The following is a 25,171-nucleotide window of genomic DNA, read 5'->3' on the forward strand; positions in this document are numbered from 1 at the left end:
CAAGATGCTTATTCCCCCTCCCTCCCAGCGCAGTGCTGAACTTCTGCCTAATTTGCTGCTACTACAAAGGCTTTCACAACTCTCCATAATAAGAAACAATAGTTCCTCTTGACTTAAACTGATGGGGCACCCGGACCTGGGCAGTGTCTCGTGTCTCCGAGAGGCCAGACCAAGTTGTCGGATAACGGATGATGTGCCACTGCCTGAGCGCCTGTGAGCTCTGTTAGATCAGCACTCTGCCCGCTTGTTGGTATGGTAACGGCCCTTTATTTAGTGGAACACGCCATCCATATCACCATCTGGCTATTTGTACTTGTCTAATTATTATTACTCTTTGCATTTTCTTCCAGTGGATGAGTAATGGAGGAGGGTTAGAGGGAAGGGAAGGTGCAGAGGGAAGAGAGCAGTGATTTGTGGGATAGGTATCTCATCTCTGAGAGGAGAGCATTTATCTTGTTGAGCTTCAGCTACAGGCAGGACAGTCCAGGAACACCAGTGTGTGTGTGTGTGTTTGTTTGTGTATGTACATATGTACACGTCAGCCCCATAGTGAGTGACAGTGCTGGGGGAACTGTATTTTTTACCATTATTTCATAGCATGAGGCATCAGACAATATTCATTCACATTCTGTTTCCTAAAGTTCATATTCATTTACACAGATCCTGGGAGGAGATGTGAACAGAGCGGGGGAACATTTTTTGGCTGAAATATTTTTTCAGCAAAAAAAAAAAAAAAAAGAAAATTTGGAAACATCAAAAAGTTTTGAGTTCTTGTAGGTTTCACTGAATTGTTCATTTAGCAAAACAAATCAAAAACCATTTCTGAATTAACGGAAACGTTTCAGTTTGACATTTTGGAAAGAAACTGTTCGATTCTTTTTTGTTTGAGATGACTTTTCATTTAAAAACTTCCTTGAATTTTATATAGAAAATTGAAAAATGTTTAAAAAACTGTCCAGGTCTAAGTGAAAAACACTTGATTTTGTGAAATGAAACATTTAAAAAATCTGTTTCTATGCACAGCTCTAGTTTGGGAAGTAAACCACCACCTTCCATCAAGATCTAAACAGTTGTAAACTGTATGGGATGTTCTGATCCTTATCCAAATTGTAGCTTCAAGCCCCTTCCCTCCAAGTGTTTTATTTTAATTTATTAGTAGACCTTGCAATACTAATAAACTTCTAGATCATAGAATATCATGGTTGGAAGGGATCTCAGGAGGTCATCTAGTCCAACCCCCTGCTCAAAGCAGGACCAATCCCTAGACAGATTTTTGCCCCGGATCCCTAAATAGCCCCCTTAAGGATTGAACTCACAACCCTGGGTTTAGCAGGCCAATGCTCAAACCACTGAGCTATTCTTCCCGTCCCCCTCATTATTCAAGGCTGCACTCTGGCCTTAACTGAGACAGTAGAAGTAGTTTTTTATCCAGTCTTGGTGAAGTCAAGTATGTCATCATGCCCAATACAGCATAACCAATTATCTACCACCCTTTAGGAGAAGTTGTGTGAAGGTATCTAAGGCTACGTCTATACTACCTGCCCGGGTCGGCGGGTAGCGTTCAACTTCTCGGAGTTCAATGTATCGCGTCTCATCTAGACGCGATATATCGAACTCAGAACGCGCTCCCGTCGACTCTGGAACTCCACCACCGCGAATGGCGGTGGCGGAGTCAATGGGGGAGCCGCGGACTTTGATCCCGCGGCGTCTGGACGGGTGAGTAGTTCGAACTAAGGTAGTTCGAGTTCAGCTACGCTATTCGCTATTAGTTCGACCCCCGCCCCCAGTGTAGACCAGGCCTCAGTGTTTTCTCCTTCTGTGCAGGTATAATGATGGATAGGTGAATGGGACTTTTACCTTCCTTTATGTGCCATGAGGGACAGACTGCAGGGTAGTTTGACACCTGACAGATTTTGGAGACCATTATTTCCTATTACAAAAAGGGCAAGAATAAATAAGCGTAATGCTGTGCATGTCAGAAGGAAGCCACCAGGCTGGTGACAGCTGTATCGAGCCTGCAGTGTTTGATCATGCACTAGTCATCAGTGGTACCGTATAACACTGCAGGCTGTTGCAACAAGTAGAATCTATCTGGGTGACACAGATAGTCCAAAGTTCCATGTTGATTGGCTGGTTGGGCCTGTGCTGTCACAGCAATGAACCAGTTCTCCCCAACGCACAGCTGGGACTTTGTCTCTGATACCAGAACATCACACCCATTGTGAGCAACAAGTATTAGGAACGGGCAAGTAGAATTTAGCACTTGCTATTCTGTGGCCTGCATTGTGCAGGAGGTCAGACTAGATGATCATAATGGTCCCTTCTGACCTTAAAGTCTTAAAGTTTATGATTCTTATCCTTTTAGTAGGAACTACTTTTTGTAGTGGATGGATACATTGAATGACATACTACAAGATACTTTAATGAAATGTAGAAGTAAGGCACCATACTCGAATAGCAATAAGCCATCCCAGTTGTGCATTAGTAGCTATTGATGCAGTTCTCAGCTTTTTTCACCAATTGGTAAAGTAGAGGTGATTTACATAAGTCTCTACACAAACATACACATGTTTAATCTATGACCACATTGAATTTCAGTTGTTATATGGCTCCCTATGGCTGCTTGGAATTTAATGATAACAGCAATAATGATCCCAATACTCCACTCGCACTGGCCTTTTACCACTTTAACTCAAAAACCCTTTGAGCAGAGTAGGATCTTTGCAAGACAGGTGAGTAGTTCTGATTCCATCCAGTGGAGGGCAGTGGTATGCAAATAGCAGCCAGCATATTACACTTCACTCACCAAGCCCCTGTTCTCTGTGTTTGTGTCTAGATAAGACAGCAGTAAACAGTTCATTCCTCTTTTTAGCTAAAGTTATATGAAAAAGGTAACCGCTGAAAGTAATTCATACATATTTGCCATAAGCAAAGCAATTGCTTTTTTGCAAATGGAAAGTTGCAAAAAGCGCAGTTTTAAAATCTTGCTTTGCAAAAAATCGGCAATGTTCATAAACTTATTTCTCCAATTTTGTTGAAATATTTCCCACCATGTGAATGCCCTTGAGTTTGCCGCTGTGGCTTTGAACAGATTCTTCCTGACCATTTAACTTTCATTTACTTTGTAAAAAGCCAATCACATCAGACAGAAAGGCCATGGACCAAGTTCTGCACTGTGTGAACTATTGACCACCGAGAAAGTCTGGCCAAAGATGTCTGAAACCGAGGAAAAAATATGTTCTATCTAGATGGTCTTAGTGTTGTGGGTGCAGGGACTGTCATTTTCTATGTCTTTGTACAGCTCCTAGCATGATGGGGCCCAGACTACTTGAAGCCTCTAGGAATTACTACAATGTGAGTGAAAATGTTTCACTTTAAAAGTCATTTTGAATCTTTTCCTGAGGCCCATGCTGGGCAATACATTGGATTGTCCCCACACCTCAAGCCCTGTAATTTTATTATCAAATTGGGAAACTTGATAGGTGTTTTATTACCCAGTGTGCATGTCCCTGGGCCCCTTGTGTTTTAGGTGTGAGGGAGAAATCTCAGGCCGCTTTTATCCATCATAAAGATCAAGAGGGCATAAACTCACATTTTCCTTTACATGTTACCTTTAGTAGGTTGCTCTAGGGAAGGGGATGCAGTATGGATCAGATGGGAATTAAACTCAACACCCACCACAGTGATTCCTCTCTTTGGAAAAAATAATCTTTTTATTTGAGAAAAATATTTCCAATATGAAACCACAGGGATTTACATACGGGTGGATATTTTATTCACCTTCTGGTTGCCTGTATTTAGCAAAAAGTCACCAAATCCCATCAATTTATTTATCTTAAAACAGTAAATGTATTCATTCCATCAACTGACAGACTATTGTCAAATACATTGGAAACACACTGCCCTGCCATGCTGTCCCACCCCACAATGGCATGCAGAAACCAGAATGGTTCAGTCACCCGGATTGTCTTATCAGTGGTTGAAAGGGGCCAATACTGTCCCCACTTAAGAAAACTTCCAAGTTTCTCCAATACATTGTTGCTGCATTGGAATTGGGCTATGGGGCTAGTCTGTTTTGGTTTTTTTGGGGGTGGGGGTGGGGATCCACCCTACTCTTGCTTGGGGCCTGCACCAATCTTTTATCAGTATCTAAAATCTGTTTTGCATTTGACTTGATATTCAATCATCAGTGAACTCCACCATCTCCACTGTGCTGCGCTGTGAAGTTCTCCCACTTGGTTGCATAGATCTGTTTAAATTTTTGTACTTAAGTGAGGGTTTTCTACACTCTGAATTAGCTCCTTCATGTCAGGAGGATCTTTATTTGGAGTTAATAAAGAGCAGAAAAACAACTCTCTGACTCTCTCTCGGGGTGTGTGTGTGTATAATATAAAATGTTAAGGATTAAGGGAGATCTCCACTGTTTGACATCAGAAAGCAAGTAAATGCAGTACCTGGTTTGACAGTTGACTCGCATGTCCAGAAGATTAATGCGTACTGTCTGTATTTACAGTATTTCATGCAGAAAGCATTGGAGGGTACTTGCCAACCACTGTAAGTGAAAATCAAAATAAGCCACTGCTGCAATTAGGACAGAGGAAACCAATGTATTATCAGCTAAAATGGAGACAATGCTCAAGGAAGTTACAAACATGAAACCCCTAAGCTCTGGATTTCTTCATTGTATTTCCAACACCCCTCAGATTCCACTGCAACTCAGGTGCCCAAATTCACAGCACTGAGGGCCACATTGGCAGCTTGCCTGGAGCCTAAAACATGCTCTGAATTTTTATATACTGGCTTGGAGTCTTAAAAATTCACCTTCAGGATGCACCTACAGGGGTTTTCCTTGGCAGCAGGGTCAATTGCATTGACTGACAGAGTTCCTGTAATATGAAACCCTCCCTTCCTGCAGGGACAGGAGGAGTTTTAAAGCTCCAAGACTGTAAAGCTATATTGTCTATTGCAGTCAAAAATCAATGCACTCGACCGTAATATCTGCTTGTACTTGTATGTTCCTTGGTAAATGAATTAGAACTTGCTTGTTGACTGAATTTGCCAGCAATTACAAGTCATAGCTGATAATTTTTGGCCTCCCCTTGCACTGATGCATAGAGGGGACCTGCATCTTAGAATTCCAAAGGCCATGCTTTGCCTACCCCTTGGGCTACGAAACTCAACAGGGGGAAAAAACAAAAAACCTCAGAAAAAAAGGCCCCTAGAAAAAGCCAATCAGAGGGCAAACTGTGATAACGGCCAATTATGGCGGTATTATAAAAGATGGCATTACAGCAATGAGAGTATTGATTGAACCTTTGGCTGTTGCAGACACTGAAAGAGAGGAAAAGAATGAGGGCAAGATCGATATATGCATCTTTAGACCTATTTATCTCTGGATGATTTCTCCATTCCCTTCCTGTTCGATATGGCATAATTTACCTTCATAAAGTGTTCAGCGTCAGGGGTCCATTATCAGAGTAATCAGTTTTGATTAGTAGAGAAAGGGTACAAAATTGTTTAGCCTCTAGATAGAACTGTGAAAAGTGAGTAAACTATGCTTGACAGCACCTAATGCAGTTAGAATGTAGACTTAATTTGATTCCAATTCTTTATGGCTTTCTGTGATTTCAAGCATCTATTGGTTTGTTAGAAAAATATAATAGGAAATGGGCCGTGGCAGGTGGGAGGGGAGAGGGAAGAGAGAGATAATTTAAGTTTGCAGGATGCAATTTTCCTCAATATAAACATTCTAATGCAATTTGATGCCCATTGTGTTTTGGTGCACCAGGCGGGGAGCTTTTATTTTGCTTATTTATTTTTAGAGCTGTAAGTGTGTACATGGGATAACCCAGGCTGGATGGTTTGCTTTTTATTTCCATACTGCTTGCTGAGTTTTAGAAATGCTGACTGACTGTACAGGTCTGGGAGTCAGCACTCCTGTGTTCACTTCCCAGCTCTTCCAGAGATTGTGCAACACATTGAGTTAGCCTCTATCTGCCTCAGATTCACCATCTGAAAAATGGAGACATGAGGCGTAATTCATTGTTTCCATAGTGCTTTGTGATCTTTCATGGGGCTTGTAAGTCATTCATTCATGGGAGAGTGATTAGTCCTATTGAGTCTAATATCAGTGGAAGAAAAGCCAATTAAGATTTCATTAGACACAGTGACTTCTCAACAGCTGATTCACTCACTGCTCCAGTTCTTGATACTTGCAGGCAGAATCAGAATAGTGGCATATTGGAGACATCCATTCATTTCTCTCTGTTCCATAATTGATTGGTCCAAATCATCAGGCCCATCAATCTAGTTATGAGGACAAAACTGCCTGCCTAAAGCAGCCACCATATAAATTACTCTTCTGCCTGCTCCCCATTAGAGCCTATATGTAGAGTACGTTAGCAAATATGACCCAATCTTTTCCCATCTTTAATTCAGTTTAAGGGTGTTTTAATTGGATTAGTTCATCTGCAACCTCCTTTTGTCCTTGTGAGACAAGGAATGTCAGAGTTACTGTTTAGAAAGTTTGTAGGCAACTTCAATCTGTTTTGAACTGGAGGCACGTCTGTTTAAGCATTTTTCACCCTCTGTACATTCTTACTGCAGCAGGAAGTCAAATATTTGTAGCAGGATTCAGAAGAGGACAGGGTAATTTTTTTTAACAGTAGTATCATGTAGTGAGGTGGCCTGGATCCCAGCTGCCCCGGCGGTGGGGAGCCCTGGCCGAACCCCTACATATCACTAGTACTGATATAAAAATTCAGAGCAATAGTAGTATTGCTATTTATACATGCAAGGATAAGAACTATTAAATCCGGTGTAGGAAGGGGGATTGCATTCCTTTGAGAGAGGCCAGAGACAAGATACCAAGATGGGCCAACCCAGGATATGTTAAGATAAAAGGACATTGTTTTTATTCCATACTCTTCTGTGATAAGAGCATCTGTTCCCGTACAATTCATTTACTGCCTGTTTTGTTGCTCTGCTTTTACAAGACAAATAAAAGTGGTAAATCCTTTAAACACAGAAGATTAGAGGAAAGGAGAATACTGACAGATAAGAAAAGTCTTTGTAGTTGTGCAGCAGAGTCCCCTATTTTCAATCTCATCTCAACTCACTCCAAATATGCTGCCTGGCACATAGCAGGCTTAGGAGAACAGTGTTGCCAACTAACAGCTGGGCACATCTGGTGTATGGGGGTAAGACTATTCTACGAGCATTCTGTCCTCCGCTGCATTTTGCTTGCCCCACAGCAGCCGCCCTCACTTTCTTCCCCTGATCTGGAGTCCTTGCCCTTCCCAAATTGTGGGAAGTTCTGGTGACTGCAATCAGTGTGTAGGTCTTATAACATTCAATCCCTGCATGCATAACATTCAGCACTGCTACAAATTCTTCTACTTAGTTCTGCAGTAACTGGTCATTGAACAGCTGGTCTAGTGAATGAGGAGGCAGTCCCTTGATGCTGTGTAACTGGCTTGTACTGAGCTGGGCTGTGTTTCTGGTCTTTGCAGGTTGGCAGTCAGCACTGATACCTGCATGCAGCTCTGCTTCCTCTATTGGAATTGATAAGCAATATGCCAGGGGCCATTATCCATCATTTCAGGGTTCAGAGATTAGGTCTATAAGACCATACAGCAAATGGCGAAATCCATACTTTATTAGATGTGTTCCAGTCCTCTCCGCCCCTTTCTCTCCTCTTACAGTAAACTGACATGAGGATTTAATTTCAGCCTTGCATTAGATAAATAATCAATTACGGAGAGAGGCAGGGAGATGAGTGAGCTGAGCTAGGGCGGCGGGTAGGTCAATGCGAACATGGCTGGTGTGCGAGCAGTGCTGTGGCACAGACACACACGCAGGGTCACCTGCCACTGTAAAATTTTATGTGAATGTAAAATTGACAATAAAACCTGAGTGCACCAACTCCCACTGTATTTAACTGAAGGTTTTAAACCCTTTCCAAATACCCATGTTCTTCTCGCTCGCTCGCTCTCGATTAAGGACATCAGTAGCTAGAAGTAAAGGAAACAGACCTGCTGAAACAGACCCGGAGAGAGCTGGATGTTACAGTCAAACCAAGAGTCTGTCTTGGCTTCTCCAGCTACAGAGACTTGTTCAGTGGGAGCGAAATTCACCCCTGTGCAGTGAGCCAGCGCTAGGTCTATACGCCAGTACACTCTTCCCCATCAAGAGAAAGATTGCTTCCCAAAGATGCGTTGGAGAATAGTATTTTACCAGGCATATTTACCTATAGAGCTTTAACTATAAAATTAGAACTGGGCCAATCAATTTGTATCATAGTTTTCCTAGTCACAACTCCTTAATATTTAGTGTATGTCCTCTTGTGAACAAAGCTTGCAGCAATGTTGCCAACTCTTGTGATTTTTATCAAGAGTCTCGAAATATTTGGTAGTGTATTCATAATCCCAGCTGCTGGAGGCAAGTGATTGCAGGAGAAGTTTTGCTTTTGTTTTAAAAAGCTTCCAGCCTTTGTGGTTGCGGAGAATAACTTGAAAATGGTCTCTAACTCCACCCTAAAGGCTCAAAGGCCAGATGGCAAATAAAAACCCAATGGTCACAAAAAAGCCTCATGATTTTTAAGCCACTTGTTGTTTTTGGGGTCCAGGGTCATGTTTTTTGAATGTTTGGGGTTGGCAATAATGGAAACTCAGCTCCAAGGAATGAAGTGGCCAAGAAGTATAACTGTTCCTTAATGGTGTTTGAAAGTCCTCACTTGCCACCTTCTTTGTGTTTCTATGCTCTCTCTGAAACCAGGACCTGCTATGTTAGCAGCACCAGGAGTCTTGGAAGCTGCCGTTAAATGGTGAATTTTTTTCCACCTTGAGAACAACCCAGAGTTGGCTATTGGGTTTCTATCATTGGAATTTAGTCCAATGCAGATACAGTATTAAGAAGTGAGCTACATCCATGGATCAGAATCGCTAACTAGCTCAGATTCAGAATCCATTCTTGAAGGTTAGAACTGGCAGAATACAGCCAATATTTTTTCCAGATTTGCTTCAATGGTATCTATAACCCTTTGAATTTGCTTTTCACAAGTATGTGCCCCAGTGCTAATGTGGGAATCTTTAATATTCTTTAATTAGGCTAGCTCATGTAGTCAGGGAACAGAACCAAGCAATATAGGTGACCAATCACAGCTCAGATATCAAACCACAAATACTAACTAGTTGAATATTTGAAGTGAACCATTCACAAAGCAACCTACAGGCAGGCTTTTGTTTGATCACAACATGGTATTTATGGATGCTGTGTATTACAGCATTTTTATCTATTCATAGAGCATTTTTAGACAATTCACAAACCAGGAAAAAGGCTACATGTATCTAATGAACGGTTCATGTGAGTTATTCTCTCAGCTCTAGAGATTTCGGAATAGAAACAACAGAACTTGATTTCTGGACGCCATTGTAAGTATACAGCCCGGGCAATAAGAAAAGCCTTGCTTGATTCCCAAATTTAATCTGGAAGCTGCTGTTGGAAGAATAAGTATCAAGAAATTCTTACTGGGGTGCTTACTTTGGTTTTGGCTGTGTAGATAAACTCTAATGTCTTAACAATGGTTGTTAACTCAGCTGTGGCAGAGCTGTGCTGTAACATTGTTCCTGTGTGTGGATGGAAGAAAATTCAACAAGAGTTGAGTGAATAACGCAACAATTCCTGTGAATATTCATTGGGGCTCCAGTTCAGAGTATTTAAGCAGATGTGTAACTTCAAGGACATGCTTAAGTGCTTGGTTGAGAAGGCTTAGTATTTTAAATGAATTTGCTTCAGCTATGCGCAAGCCTTTTTGTCAAGCACTTTCCATGAACATTTGGATTATAACATGATGCTGGCATAAAAGTTTATGGAAAGCAGAGTTCAAAGTCACATTCAGGACTATTGTATGTACCAAATTAATAGTTGGCATGTGCAAGTTTTCATACAAAAAATGTCTGTGCTTAACCAGACACACACTATGTTACTTATCTGATCGATCACAAAACAGTTCACATTTTAAAGTTATAATCCATGGAATAAAGGGTACTTGCTTGCAGGTGTTCCCATGAGAAGAGGCTAAATTAATGGAGTAAGTTATTCATTGTAAATTACTGGCTTATCTCTAGTTATAACTAGGTGAAAATCAAACATGTTTTATTCACACTTGAGCAAAAGTTGATTATAAAAAGCTTGTTTATATCCAGAGGTGCATCCAAACCCCAGATTCAGCAATCCCTGGATTTGAGGAGGTTCCTCTCTAGCCCCAAACTTCATAACTTTCCACTCTTTAGAATGGGTGGAACTCAATTCCTGGATCTGAACACCCCCACGTTTGAGGGAAATTTGGATCCAAACTTTGAGGCTGTGGCCTATCTCTTGCTCTATCACAAGATCTACAGATGTCTGGAAGTCACACTTATACCAAGCAGTGGTCACCACACCTATCTTCATCAAGAGTTACCAGTTCTGACTGTAGGCAAACATTCACCTTCTGGCCCGCAGGATTTAAGAGAAGTAAAATTTTTCAGTAGTTAAGTCAACAAGCCACACCGCTTGCATCTATCTGACTTCCCAAAGTTCATCCATGATAACAAGACTCGTGGCATTTGGATAATAAATCCACAAACTAAGGGCCCCCATAATCAGGTTCAGGAATTCAGAAAGAGACACTAATGATGCAAATGTAATAACCTTTGAAAACATCTTTGGAACAAACAAAAGGCAACCAAGTGCAAGAGCGAAGCAGCATAACGGCATCCGCAGAACCCTCCATACACCTTCCCCTCATGCATCAGAACCCACTATTTGTTTATTCCGTGCCAAAACTTTTGAAAAAATCCATCAAATCCACATCTAAGTATGTATACTGGGCAGTATGCGATAGGAGGGAAAGGGACACATTCACCTGAGTAGAGTTTTGTGTGAAACTGTATCACAAGAGAAAAATAGCATTGGCTTTAAACTGAGTATCTGAGGGCTTATCTGCATGAGAGTCGTACTGCTTTAACTATCCTGGTATAGTTAAAGTGGCACCACAATCCCCCAGTGTGAGTGCAGTTATACTGGTATAAAAGTGCTTTATACTGAGGGCATGGCTACACTTGCAAATGTAGAGCACTGTGAGTTAAACCAGCCCTCAGAGACTGCAGCAGGGAAAGCGCTGCAGTGTATTCACACTGTCAGCTGCAAGCACACTGGTGTGGACACATTTGCGGCCCTTGCAGTGGCATTGGGAGCGGTGCATTATGGGCAGCTATTCCACAGAGCACCTCTTCCCATTCTGGTGCTGTGGCTTGTGGGAAGGGGGTGCGGGTCATTCTGGGTCCTGTCCCAACACCCCATGATGCATCGCTTCGCATCCCAGCAATCCCTGTGCTTCCGTCCACATTTGTTGCCATCTTTCAATGTTTTTTGTACTGTGTGTTCTGTCTTCCCTTTTGTTCTGTGGGAATGGATCCCGAACGGCTGAGGAATATGCTGATGGGTCTCGTCAGCACATCATGAATTGCAGTCGAGTTACTCCTTAAGTTACAAACTGACCGTGAGGAGTCTGACAATGATGTTGACTCGCATAACGCATATGACACGAGATTGCTTGTGGCATTCACGGACATGCTCACCACAGTGGAACGCTGCTTTTGGGCTCAGGAAACAAGCACTGAGTGGTGGGATCACATTGTCACGCAAGTCTGGGATGACGAGCAGTGGCTGCAGAACTTTCGGATGAGAAAAGCCACTTTCATGGGACTGTGTGCTGAGCTTGCCCCCACCCTGCGGCGCAAGGACACGAGATTGAGGGCTGCCCTGCCGGTGGAGAAGGAGTTGGCTATTGCAATCTGGAAGCTGGCAACTCCAGACAGCGATGTCAGAGAGCACATCAACACCCTATTCCTCATCTAGGCATGCATGCAGCCCTAACCCTCCTCACCCCAAGAGTCCGCATTGAACAACTTCCTTCCCAAAATAAAAGCCGCTTACCGGGCATCTCCTCTGGTGTTTGTTCTTCCCCAAGCACCTTCCACTGTGACTGGCTACCTTCCTCCTGGCTTGAAAACAGCTCCTGACTGCATGCATCTAGGGATGCCGGGCTGTCTCCCTCCTCCTCAGCACCCGCGCTCCTGCTTTCCTCCTCCTCCTACCTTGTTGAACTGGGCTCCGGAGTGTCCATGGTGGTCTTTGGAGTGGAGGTGGGGTAGTCCCCAAGAATTGCGTCCAGCTCTTTGTAGAAATGGCAGGTCGTGGGGGCAGCACCGGAGCGGCGGTTTGCCTCATGTGCTTTGCGGTAGGCATTCCACAGCTCCTTGACTTTAACCCTGCAGTGCATCCTGGTCTTGGCCCAGTTCCATCCTGTCCCTTGATATCTGCCTGAAGGTATTGTAATTTCTACGTCTGGAGTGCAGCTGGGACTGGACACCTGCCTCCCCTCAAACACTGATGATGTCCAGCACCTCACCATTGCTCCATATTGGGGATCGCCTGGTGCGTGGTCATAAGAACATAAGAAAGGCCATACCGGGTCAGACCAAAGGTCTATCTAGCCCAGTATCTGTCTACCGACAGTGGCCAATGCCAGGTGCCCCAGAGGGAGTGAACCTAACAGGCAATGATCAAGTGATCTCTCTCCTGCCATCCATCTCCATCCTCTGACAAACAGAGGCTAGGGACACCATTCTTACCCATTCTGGCTAATAGCCATTTATGGACTTAGCCACCATGAATTTATCCAGTCCCCTTTTAAACATTGTAATAGTCCTAGCCTTCACAACCTCCTCAGGTAAGGAGTTCCACAAGTTGACTGTGCGCTGCGTGAAGAAGAACTTCCTTTTATTTGTTTTAAACCTGCTGCCCATTAATTTCATTTGGTGACCCCTAGTTCTTGTATTATGGGAATAAGTAAATAACTTTTCCTTATCCACTTTCTCAACATCACTCATGATTTTATATACCTCTATCATGTCCCCCCTTAGTCTTTTCTTTTCCAAGCTGAAGAGTCCTAGCCTCTTTAATCTTTCCTCGTATGGGACCCTCTCTAAACCCCTAATCATTTTAGTTGCCCTTTTCTGAACCTTTTCTAGTGCTAGAATATCTTTTTTGAGGTGAGGAGACCACATCTGTACACAGTATTCGAGATGTGGGCGTACCATGGATTTATATAAGGGCAATAATATATTTTCAGTCTTATTCTCTATCCCCTTTTTAATGATTCCTAACATCCTGTTTGCTTTTTTGACCGCCTCTGCACACTGCGTGGACATCTTCAGAGAACTATCCACGATGACGCCAAGATCTTTTTCCTGACTCGTTGTAGCTAAATTAGCCCCCATCATGTTGTATGTATAGTTGGGGTTATTTTTTCCAATGTGCATTACTTTACATTTATCCACATTAAATTTCATTTGCCATTTTGTTGCCCAATCACTTAGTTTTGTGAGATCTTTTTGAAGTTCTTCACAATCTGCTTTGGTCTTAACTATCTTGAGAAGTTTAGTATCATCTGCAAACTTGGCCACCTCACTGTTTACCCCTTTCTCCAGATCATTTATGAATAAATTGAATAGGATTGGTCCGAGGACTGACCCTTGGGGAACACCACTAGTTACCCCTCTCCATTCTGAGAATTTACCATTAATTCCTACCCTTTGTTCCCTGTCCTTTAACCAGTTCTCAATCCATGAAAGGACCTTCCCCTTTATCCGATGGCAGCTTAATTTACGTAAGAGCCTTTGGTCATGGTCACCTGGAAAGATTCGCGGAGAGCACTCCATGCCTTGCGGAGCAAACAGGAAGGGGATTTTCAAAATTCCAAGAGAATTTAAAGGGCGGGTCTGACGGTTGGTCACCTGAGGGCAGGGCAGTAGAGTTCAAAGTGATGACCAGAGTGGCTAGAACAGGCATTGTGGGACACCTCTGGAGGCCAATCAGAGCGCATTAATAGACCAGGGCATCCACACCGGCACTGTGGTGCTCCAGCTGGGGCACAGAAAGCATTATGCTTCTCGTGGAGGTGTATTACCAGAAGTGCTCCAGCCACGGAGTCTGGGCGCTCTACATGCCTCTCCAGTGTGGACGTGTCATGAGTTAGGGTGGCTGGGGCTGCTTTAATGCACTCTAACTCGCAAGTGTAGCAAAGCCCTGATATAGCTATTCCCATACAGGTATAAGGTGCCTTTTATTCTGGTATAACTGCATCTACACTAGGACCTGTACTGCTTTTTTTTGTTTTTAAACTAAAATAACCCCCCTCTGCCCCAAGCAAAATAGTTACACCAGCACAAAAGCTTCGTGTAGGCCAGCCTGTTAAGATAGGTTTCAGCTGTGGGGAAGAGGCGCTGGGGCTCAGGGCTTTAGCTACAGGGGGAGCACTGGGGCTGAAACCGCCGCTTCCCTTGTAGCTAAAGTCCCAAGCCCCAGCGACCCCGACAGGGCTGATGCCGGGAACAGAGCCACGGGGCTGAAGCCTCGAACCCCAGCACTCGCCACGGGTCTAAAGCCATGAGCCCCAGTACTCCCAAGGGTCGGAAGCCCCGAGCCTCCTCCCCCCCATGCAGAGTCCTGACCTCCCCCTCTGCAGCTGCAGCCCAACTCCCCGTGGCTGAAGCTCTGAGCCCCAGGGCTCTAGCCTGGAGGCAGTACAGTACTTGCTGTGTTGGGGGGTTTTTTGGTCTTTGCCCTGCTGCGGTGATTGACGGTTCCAGTTCCACATGGTGTCCAGTTGACCGGTAAGTCTGTAACTCCGGTGTTCATATCTTTGAGGCTCTACTGCATTGCCAATGCCAAGTGTTGAATATGATACACAACCCATAGGATCAGTGACAAGCAGCGTAATAATCAATCATAAATGTACAGCAAGCACTGCAGAATTAATAGGTGCATTGACAGTGTTATATTCATAGGCATACATCAAGCAGCACCCAATTCCTAACAGGCCCCAAAACAGCAGAGCCAGGAAGAACGCAGTACACCACTCTGCATTACTGTGGCTCACTTTCCCACCTTTGCAACAGACATTGTGGAGCACAGTGTTCAGATAGTAAACGTAGGGTTCTTTTTATTTGCCTTCTCATTTCTGAGCCTTTAATATGGTCACCTTGTCAAGCTTTTCTTTGCAACCATGAAACCTAGATCTTTTTATTAAACGTGTAAATTGAGATTCTCACATAATCACATGACTCCAAGAGCTGGGGCTTTGAGGGAAAACACCAAATATCACACAACTTGGAATCCCACAAAAAAAAACAAGCCCTGCCTATTCTTGAGCACCAGATTTTGGAAACAGCATACTCAACCCATGGAATGGAGAAGGTGAATGGAATATTTCAGTTTTAAACAATGTCCTCTGTCCTGATCAACTAGTTTCAAAGGCAGTCAGGCCCAGGCTGAGGAGGATGGGGGTAGAAATAAAGAGAGAGGAACTGCTTTTTTGATATAGCACCTTTTGAAATCACTTTACAGAATGTCTAGTTACATGCAGAATACCAGCTCTCTTCACTCAGTATTAAAATGCAGCCACTTCTGGAATGGAACATGGCAGCTGTTTAACTGTCCACAGCAATGTTATATAAGCGTAGGACAGAGAGGGAAGATGACTATCTTTTGTAATCAAAATTGAGGGGATTATCAAGCAGTCTGGAGTGGCACAAGAGCATGAGTACTAAGCTCAGGGCAGACTGTTGCAAACAAGGGCATAAACCCCAAACTGGTTGTGAATTCTATACCAAACCCCGGTCTACACTACAGAGTTAGATTGACACAAGGCAGCTTACGTCTACCTAAATATGTAAGTGTCTGCACTTAAAATTTCACTCCTGCTAAGGTAATTTGCGTGCTACACTGATTCAATAACTCCACCTCCGTGAGCGGCGTAGAGCCAATGTCGATGCAGGTAGGCTGATGCAGTGTCAGTGTAGACACTGCTTTGCTTACATGGACTATTGCTGGCTTTCAGAAGCCATCTCACAATGCCCCACAGTGACAGTTCAATCAGTGGAAGCGCTTCTGGTGAGGATGTGCCGACATAAGGAGCAAAGTGTAGGCATGCACAAGAGATGTAATTATTGGGATGGCTGTATGCAGATGTGAGTTAGGTCAACTTAATTGAGTAGTGTAGACATGCCCTTAGATTTCACCAACCAAGCATCAAGTGTGAACTCCTCAAGCACTATATCAGCTTTAGCAATGGAGTCACACAGAGTCCCCTTGGGTACGCTGGTCTATATCTTGCCACTTTGGCAAGCTTGCCTTTGTGATAGATATTTAGGTTACTCCCAGTCCCAAAGGACCAGTCACTTATTCCAGGTCAATTGCTCTTTAGAAAGGATATGATTTAGTCACGGGTATTTTTAGTAAAAGTCATGGACAGGCAATACACAAAAATTCACGGCCTGTGACCTGTCCATGACTTATACTATAAATCCTCCTGACGAAATGTTGGGGGGGGCTGCTACTGGGTGGGAGGGGGCATCCTTACGCCAGCTGCCTAGGGCCACCTGAGCAGCAGCAGGTGCGGCTGGCTATGGGGCCACCCGAGCAGCTGGCTGCAGAGCTGCTCCAGCAATGGCTGGTGTGGCTGGCGACCCTGGGGTCAGCCACACTGGCCACTGCAGAAGTCACGTATGTTGCAGAAAGACACAGAATCCGTGACAGACACGGAGCCTGACTCTTTAGATCTTACACTAAAGACAACGTTTGTAGCCAATCCTATAATTAACTAAAGATTTACTAACTAAGAGAAAGACATGAGTGTTATTTATAAGTTAAAGCAGGTAAACATACACACACAAATGAGTTACAGTCTTAGGTTCCAAAAGGTAATACAAGCTGCCGTAATATGCAGGCTCTATATGTCTTCTAGTGCTAAGCAGCTGAGCATCCATTGCTTATGATTAGACATCTTGCCCTCCTGAAGTCCAAGCAGCACAGAGATCCAATTTCTTCTTGTCAAGGATTTTTATTTCCTTCCCCCAGAGTGCAAGCTGATGGGATAAGTCCACATGGACTCCTCTTCATGGGGGTGAGAGGGAGCAATTAACAGTCTTTTGTCTTCTGATGTTCCACAATGGTTTGTCTGGTTGGCCGATGGGCCTTCTGTTGTAGGCTAGGATACACCACTGCCTGTGGCAAACCAGTATTTCACACCTGACAATGCTTCTCTCCTGACTGGTGGTTTACAGTTTCAGAGCAAACACTTAAATATTACCTTATAACATGGGATACAGTGGTTATAAGTGAGATTAATGCATGCAGCAGCTTACAAGCATTCCATAAAGTCTAAACACTAAATACATTTTTGTAAATCTAATACCTATTTTAACAATGCTAACACACAGGTGAGCCACACTGGGTTCCAGCTATGCATTTGTCGATGTTGAGTTGAGGCCTAGGGGTCTGGGCGTGAGCCCATCATCACGGGGAGTATTTCAGGTGGTATAATGGAATTCTGAATTGAAACTGGGCCAGATCAGGGTTTGCCTCCTGCCTCCCATGAGATGTGCCATGTGCTTTTTTAATATCCACAAGTGCTCAGGTTCTTGGATTTGTCTCTTTGAAAAAGTGATACTGAAGTACTGTGCTGTTCCATACTGACTCAGAAGGAAGAGCTGCAGCAAAGTGGTTTTTCTTTGGAAATCTCCCATCCAAATACTGGCCTAGTCCAAACCTATTTAGTTTAAGGGAGAACAAAATGACAGCTCCAGGTTACACGGTTACAGAAGAAGGACTTACTCCATTCTCCCCCACAATATGTGTAACAAAGAGCAAACAGAATAAGTTAAAAACCCGTTGAATTCTCTAGTGATAGAACAGCGTGCACTAATGGGCCCACATTGAGTTAAAAGGATGTCTCATATACTTACACGAGTGAACAGGGCTTTTCTGACTGCTGTGCTCTTGCAGAGCCGTTATCCACATTTCTGGAGCTTATGACCGCACAGTCAATGTGAACGTAGCACCTGGAATGAGCCCATCACTTCACCCCATGTATTGGCCCACACATTCCTGGCCTACTGCTTGGTCTGTAGTTCAGGAACCCTGAGGCCTAGGTGGGGCTCAAAGGGAATGTACAATGCCAGCATGTCCCCTGTATTTTGAAAAATAAGGAAACTAAGGGTATGTCTACACTACTCGCCGGATCGGCGCGCAGTGATTGATCCAGCAGGGATCAATTTAGCACGTCTAGTCTAGACACAATAAATCAACCCCCAAGCGCTCTCCCGTCGACTCCTGTACTCCACCACCGTGAGACGCGCAGGCAGAGTCAACGGGGGAGCAGCAGCAGTCGACTCACTGCGTTCAGGACACCACAGTAAGTAGATCTAAGTACGTCAACTTCAGCTATGTTATTCACGTAGCTGAAGTTGCGTAACTTAGATCGATCCCTCCCATTAGTGTAGACCAGGCCTAAAGGGCCTTGTAACAAACTAGATGGAATGGCACAAACTGAAACCACAAATTGAAACTGAATCTAATTTTGGGTTTCTACGATCTGTTGAAATGTATTAGGTTTGGAGTGTGAACTAAACAAACAGCCACCCTTTCACTCCACCCCCAAAATACAAAGAACTTAAAGCAATTCAATGGTGCATTTTAAGACAATGACTTAGGCAATTTATGCAGCTACTACATTTCCCTCATAAAACTCAGTTTCCACACCTCAATGCTGGCATTAGGGTGACCAGACAGCAAATGTGAAAAATCGGGACAGGGGATGGGGGGTAATAGGAGCCTATATAAGAAAAAGACCCAAAAATTGGGACTGTCCCTATAAAATCGGGACATCTGGTCACCCTAGCTGGCATCCACCCTTTTCTAGTTTTGGGTCCCTCCAAAGCAGAGACTGCCAGTGGCACCAGGATTTTATGATGTGGACAGAACATGTGGCAAAGGGATGTAGAATGGAACCACCCAATTTTAAGATATCCAGCAGTGAGAGGCCAATAGATTAATCTTTCTTGTCGCTCAGGCCAGAGAGAGTGATTTAGGGCCCTCTATAGGGATCTGCACACATGTCTGCAAAGTTGTTGTTTCAGGGTTTGGCTCTGCTGTTGCAATGGGAAAGGGAAGTTGTGTGATGGCGGCCATACCAAATTTATAGGAACATTCCCTCTCGCTGCTGAGAATTATAGGGCATCACACTCAACTCCTCTACTTAAGGACAAAGTACAGGTCTCTAGGAATTCAGCAAGCCCCCAGATGAGTGGCTCAGAGGCAGTTACTAGAAGGTAGGCTGGTGGGTTTACTGTAGGATGTTTACTGAGATAAACCAACATTGTCCACTCTCAAGCAAATAGGATGCGGAACACGCATGTAGGGATTGGTTGAAGACACAAAGTATGGATCTGGACTATGACTCCTTGACTCTGAAGCTGAAAGTGTTTATATCAGGAAGCTCTGCTTGCTCTATGCAAGTTTCTGCTTGCTCTATGCTTAGTAATTACTAACTCCTAGTAGGAGAATCTGAGGAAACTAAAGTAGCTATAGCTGCTATATGTTAAACTAGAAGTATTCTGCACCAGGTAAGGAAAAGACTATGTAGAATGTCCCCACCCTCACAATCAAACTATTAAAACAAGGAGTCCAGGGGCACCTTAAAGACTAACAGATTTATTTTGGTATAAATAAATGCATCTGAAGAAGTGGGTTTTTTACTCACAAAAGCTTATGCCCAAATAAATCTATTAGTCTTTAAGGTGCCACCGGACTCGTTGTTTTTGTGGATAAAGACTAACACGGCTATCCCTCTGACACTCGACACCAATCAAATTCTTTGCCACTCTAGGTGCTGGAGGTTGTTTGCTGTGGTGAGTCAGATGAAGCATTATCTTCCCAATACTAGACCAGAAGAGGCAGTAATATCTGCTTCTCCAGCCATCTGGAATTCTAATGTTTCCATGACTAGTAGAAGAGCTGAAGATAAGATTGGTGACCAATGACTCTTGAAGAGTCCAGACTTGGGATTCATTTGACCAACCAATAATTTGTGATCTTTGTAGATTATCTGAATCTCTTGGGCCCATAAGTGGGCAGAGAATCTCAAGAAAGCAGGGAACGAGGCAATTTCAGATTTCCTTTGGATCAGAAATGCAGTCACTGTACTTAACTGACTTTATCCACAGCTCCCAGGTAAGGGTGGTTGAAAGTTTTCTGTTGAAACGTTCCTTCAACAGACAATTGAGCTGGACAAATCATTAATTTTTCACAGGAAGTGTCGGCTTTCCTCTAATTTTTGATTTTTGTTGGAAAGCCAGAAACCAAAATGTTTTGATTGAAAACCAACCTTTTTGATGATGAAAAGCCAAAGTTTTCCCTGGAAAAGACCCATTTTCCAACCAGCTCTACTCCTGGTTACTCATTTTGACAGATTGTAGTGCAATGCCAGTGAGAAATGTACTCTTCACTGCATTTCTGGTTCCCCAACCCTGGAGCGTGCAAGAAGAGCCTGTGGTCGGCATGTCCAAAGTCAGACAATGCTGAAGAAATCATCTGAGTTTCTCACATCTGGAGTACAGAGAAGGCCACTTCTCATCTAGCCAGATCCTCCATTTTACAAACTCTCATGCTACTACTGATGTTTTGCTTTTTCCAAGTCCTCTGGTGAATCAAGGCTAGCGTGTAGTCCCAGGAAAAGCCTTTGCAAACTCTGACCCTCTCCAGGACCTGAAAGTGCAGAGATTGAGTCAATGTGAAAAATAATGGGCTGTGGATAATTAACCCCTTTCTGTTTCAAATGTCTAAATAGATTGATTGAGTTTTGGGTGGGCTCTTATTTTAGCCAAGCTTGTTTGGGAATGAGTTAATATTCATGCAGCACTCTGGGACTGTAGAGCTCTGTAGAAGTGATAAAAACCAGTAAGATGCAAGTAGGTGAATTAAGTGTACAGCTGCCCCTCGAGCAGCCTGTGTAGTGCTATCCTGTCACTGCTGAAGCAAAAGAGAGAAAAATCGGAATTCTAGCCCTGTCTGAAAAGTAAAAGGGACAAATTAGTTTCTTGTCACTGCGCTGCAATAAATACATTGTCATTTTTATACCCCAGTGAATCATATTCTCCATTTCCCCGTAACTATTATACAGTCTGCTGGCAGTACATCATTTTTTGGTAATTTTATTTTCACCAATTGTTTTATGAAATTTTTGAGTTTTATGGACACTAAAACAAATCTAGCCTGCGAGTGTTATAGCCCTTTAAATCACCAGCAGGAAATCTCAAGGTTCCTCCAGACTGTGAGAGAAAGAGGCTTTAGGAAAGAAAGATTGCCCCTGGCTTATAAACTGAGCAAAAATCCAGAGATAAGTTTGTAAAAGGGACATACATCATCACTGGCAAAAACTGGGACGTAAAACAACATCTCTCTGCTCAGCTCCCTTAAGAATAAAAATGGATTTTTATTTAGCAGAAGCACTACAGTAGTTGGGAGAAAGGAACATACAAGCTTTTCCATGCTTTCTTAACCATAACAATCCTTATTTCCTACGGCACCAAAGTGTCAGGCAGCACTTTGGTCAAATTGTGGATGGTCATAGTCCCAATTCAAAGAAAATAAAGCCTGGGAAAAAATTATCTCCCTCGTCACTCTTATGCATGTAACAGCTGGATGAATTTGGGCCTCATGAAAGTGAGGGCCTGATGGCACCTGACTACAGTAGGCACGCAGTTGGCAAAAATCTGTCTCCCACCCCAGTTTCTGCTAATGCTTTTCTGAGTTAATCTGCAATTGTGTTCTTCCCTGAGCAAAGGCTGCCAATCATACACGATTTCATGGTGGAAATTAATAAGGCTGAGACCAGCAGACGCACATTGCTTGCGACTGGGTTGGATTTGAACCAGGTCCTGCATCAATGAAGGGACAGGGCATTTCATTAATCCACTATGGTGCTCAGCTACCCATTGTCCACCAGGAGAAGTCTACTTTCCAGGTGTTGGTTTCTCTAGATCAGAATAGCCTTATTTTTTTCTAGGTAAAGGGAACATGGTTCTCCGTGAGAGCAAGAGGCTGAAATGGAAAAGTTAAAATCATGGACCAAGAACAGGATAGGGTAAGATTTACCATTTATCTCCATGTGTTGTTATGATAGCCAGGATTATATGATACATTATTATTAGAGAAACCAGGTTGCCATTTTACTATTTGTTAGGATAGAATATATAAATATACACTACACTACTTAAAGTACAGGCAGAGATTGCACTACAGGGCATGTTCCAATGTTCTGTGGATGTAGGGAACAACGTAAAGAACAATCAGGTTTAACATTTCATATAGCTTCCCTTTCTGTCTCAAAAAGGGGCCATATTCCCATTCTTCTTTAAAAGAGGTTAGCCTCCAAGTTAACAGTAGTACCTTTCCCTAAGCCCCACCAGTTTCCCTTTTATAGGAATTTCCCCCAGCATACCTATTGAGCATACTTCAGCATACCTATATTATTGAGGAAAAAATATTTTTTTGGATAAAAATAAGAGTACCCTAGAACTTCTACCCGAAGCTTAATCCAAACTGACCTCTATTAAGAGTTTGACAATGGGTAGTTATTTTTGTAAAGCCCTACTTATGAATGTATGTTGGTGCTTTCTGGAAATGGAAAAGTAAAATTCTGTGAGGAGGGACTGGAATGTGGGGAAACATGTCTGGGGCCAATGAGCAGATACGCTTCTAAGTGCCTGAGAGTTAGGGCATCCTGAGTTCCAATTCCAGTTCTGACAATGAGTGACTCTGTAGCCATGGTTAACTCTCTTTCCCCATGGTCTCTCTTTAATGATACTTAACTTTTTGGGGTGTTCTGAGGATGAATATTTGTGAAACTTTCTAATGAGTCATGGAGTTTAAAGGCAGAAGGACCAACAAATCATCTTGTTAGATCTCCTATATGTCACAGGCCTCTAAACACTATCCAGCACCTACACCTCTAGCCCAGCAACCAGAATTAGGCTGAAATATTACAGCCCTTAAGGAGAGTAAATTACTGTGTGTCACAGGCAGAGAACAGCAGGGACTGAGGTGTACCAACATCCAAGGCCCCTGTGTAACCTGGTGTAGGGCTACAGGGCCTAGGGCTGGCCAACCCTGATTGTGAAGGAGCTGTACCTTGGCTGGATAAGAGCATCAAGAAGCTGCAGTGAAGGGGTGTGGGTTGTAAGAGCTCCTGAGATTCCCACAGGTAGGAGGCCTGGAAGTAAGTTGTGGAAGAGATACCCCTGAGGGGGATCAAGAGCATCAGGGTAATGCTATTTTGTTGGTTCAGTTTTGGTTGGCTGTACTGGGAAAATGAAAAACAGAATAAAAGCCTGGCCAGAAGGGTCTGTGAGACTTTGTTTGGCGGGAGTGTAAGGGGAGAGCCCTGAAGATGGGAGAAATTGTTAGCAGGGCACTACAGAGATGCCCCTGGCCGTGAGGGGGCATATAGGCGGTGACTGACCCTGCTGCACCCTGCATCAGAAAAAGCCAATATGAACATAATTTGCTATTGTTACAATGTATAGACTTCTTTGCCAAAATTGAGCTATTTTACAGGCACACCCAGACTCGTACTTCTCTTTACAGACTGGTTCCATTTCACAACAAAGTTAAATGCTATGAATTTGGGTGGTAAAAGCAGAGTAACAGGAATGCTATCTCTTGTCACAAATCACAGGCAGTCTAAGGCCTGCTTCTTTAATCGCGTATTGAAGAGTAACTACCTCATGTGAGGTTTCAGAGTAGCAGCCGTGTTAGTCTGTATCCGCAAAAAGAACAGGAGTACTTGTGGCACCTTAAAGACTAACAAATTTATTTTAGCATGAGCTTTTGTGAGCTACAGCTCACTTCTTCGGATGCATAGAATGGAACATACAGACAGGAGATATTTATACATACAGAGAACATGAAAAGGTGGAAGTATGCATAACAACAGGAAAAGTCTAATCAATTGAAGGAAGGGTTGCAGAACCAAACTCTCTGAATAGCAGCAGTATTTAGAAATGTCAAGTCCTTTTTGCTGAGTTATTGAACACTCAGTCTCAGGGAGGCCCTTGGACAGCCTTAGCATGAATGCTGAAAAAATGCTTAGATAGGTAAATAGAGGGTTAGATGGGCAGGAATGAGGCTGCACCCTTTACAAAGAGAGTTTCAGAAGTAGCTGATGATGTTGGGTGCCTAAATTTCTGGCTGCCTAACTTGAGATGCTTTAGGCCTGATTTGCAGAGGTGCTATGCACCTGAACTAATCCCTTTGGAACTGTGAGTACTCAGGGCTTCTGAAAAATCTGGCTCAAAGGGGTTCCGACTGTGCACCCCAAACCAGTGGCTGCTTCCAGAAATGTTGTCTGGAAAGTTTCCCTCTCATATGACGTGAGCCTCACTTGCTGTCTTGTCTCCGCTACTCATTAATGCTGGGTACCTCAGAGGTAGTTATATATTATGTTATATACATCTAACTGCCCAATACAATGTCACAGGCTAGAGGGAGGATATTTTACTGACCACAGACAGTGAGCATCTTTTATCCTGAAGCATGAGGATTTATATTGCTCTTATATTATTATTATTCCCATAGGTGCCAAAGTGTGTTTGGTTTGATTACAAGCCAATAAAGAAGGCAAGGGCTTTACTATTTAAATAGACAATGAGCAGATGAGGGACGGGGAAGGGGATGCTACAAAAGGAACCTTATTTATCCTGCATCCACACTAAAGTCTTGTCTATACTACAGATGTTTTGCTGGCATAGCTATACTGGTATAGCCTCTTAGGGGAGATGCAGTGTAAGCCCTGGCAGGAGGATTTCTGCCAGCATAGCTAAGGCTATGGCTACACTTGCACTTCAAAGCGCTGCCGCGGCAGCACTTTGAAGCGCTAAGTGTAGTCAAAGCGCCAGCGCTGGGAGAGAGCTCTCCCAGCGCTGTCCGTACTCCACCTCCCTGTGGGGAATAACGTACAGCGCTGGGAGCTGCGCTCCCAGCGCTGGGGCTTTGACCACACTGGCGCTTTGCAGCGCTGCAATTTGCAGCGCTGGAGAGGGTGTGTTTTCACACCCTGCTGCAGCGCTGCAAATTTGCAAGTGTAGCCAAGGCCTAAATTACTTCCTTAAACAACTTTAGCCAGGGGTAGTGGAATTGGGACAGCTGCATGTGCAGACAAGTCCTTAGTCTTTCCTTCCTTCTGCCTCTTCCCCCTTAGCTCCTTGTGGCAATGGGCAAGCAGAGG

General features: G+C 43.6%; 1 long non-coding RNA gene across 2 annotated transcripts in view; it reads left to right on the top strand.

Moving 5' to 3' along the window:
* The window catches only part of LOC120381279, a 57,660-nt gene that overhangs the window by 25,131 nt on the left and 7,358 nt on the right, over positions 1-25,171 (top strand). For both annotated transcript variants that reach the window (XR_005588003.1, XR_005588002.1), the window contains exon 3: positions 21,953-22,030. This is a non-coding gene — a long non-coding RNA (uncharacterized LOC120381279). The remainder of the gene's footprint in view (positions 1-21,952; positions 22,031-25,171) is intronic.

This window comes from Mauremys reevesii, linkage group 13, assembly GCF_016161935.1.
Source record: "Mauremys reevesii isolate NIE-2019 linkage group 13, ASM1616193v1, whole genome shotgun sequence".
NCBI classification, from domain to species: Eukaryota; Metazoa; Chordata; order Testudines; family Geoemydidae; genus Mauremys; species Mauremys reevesii.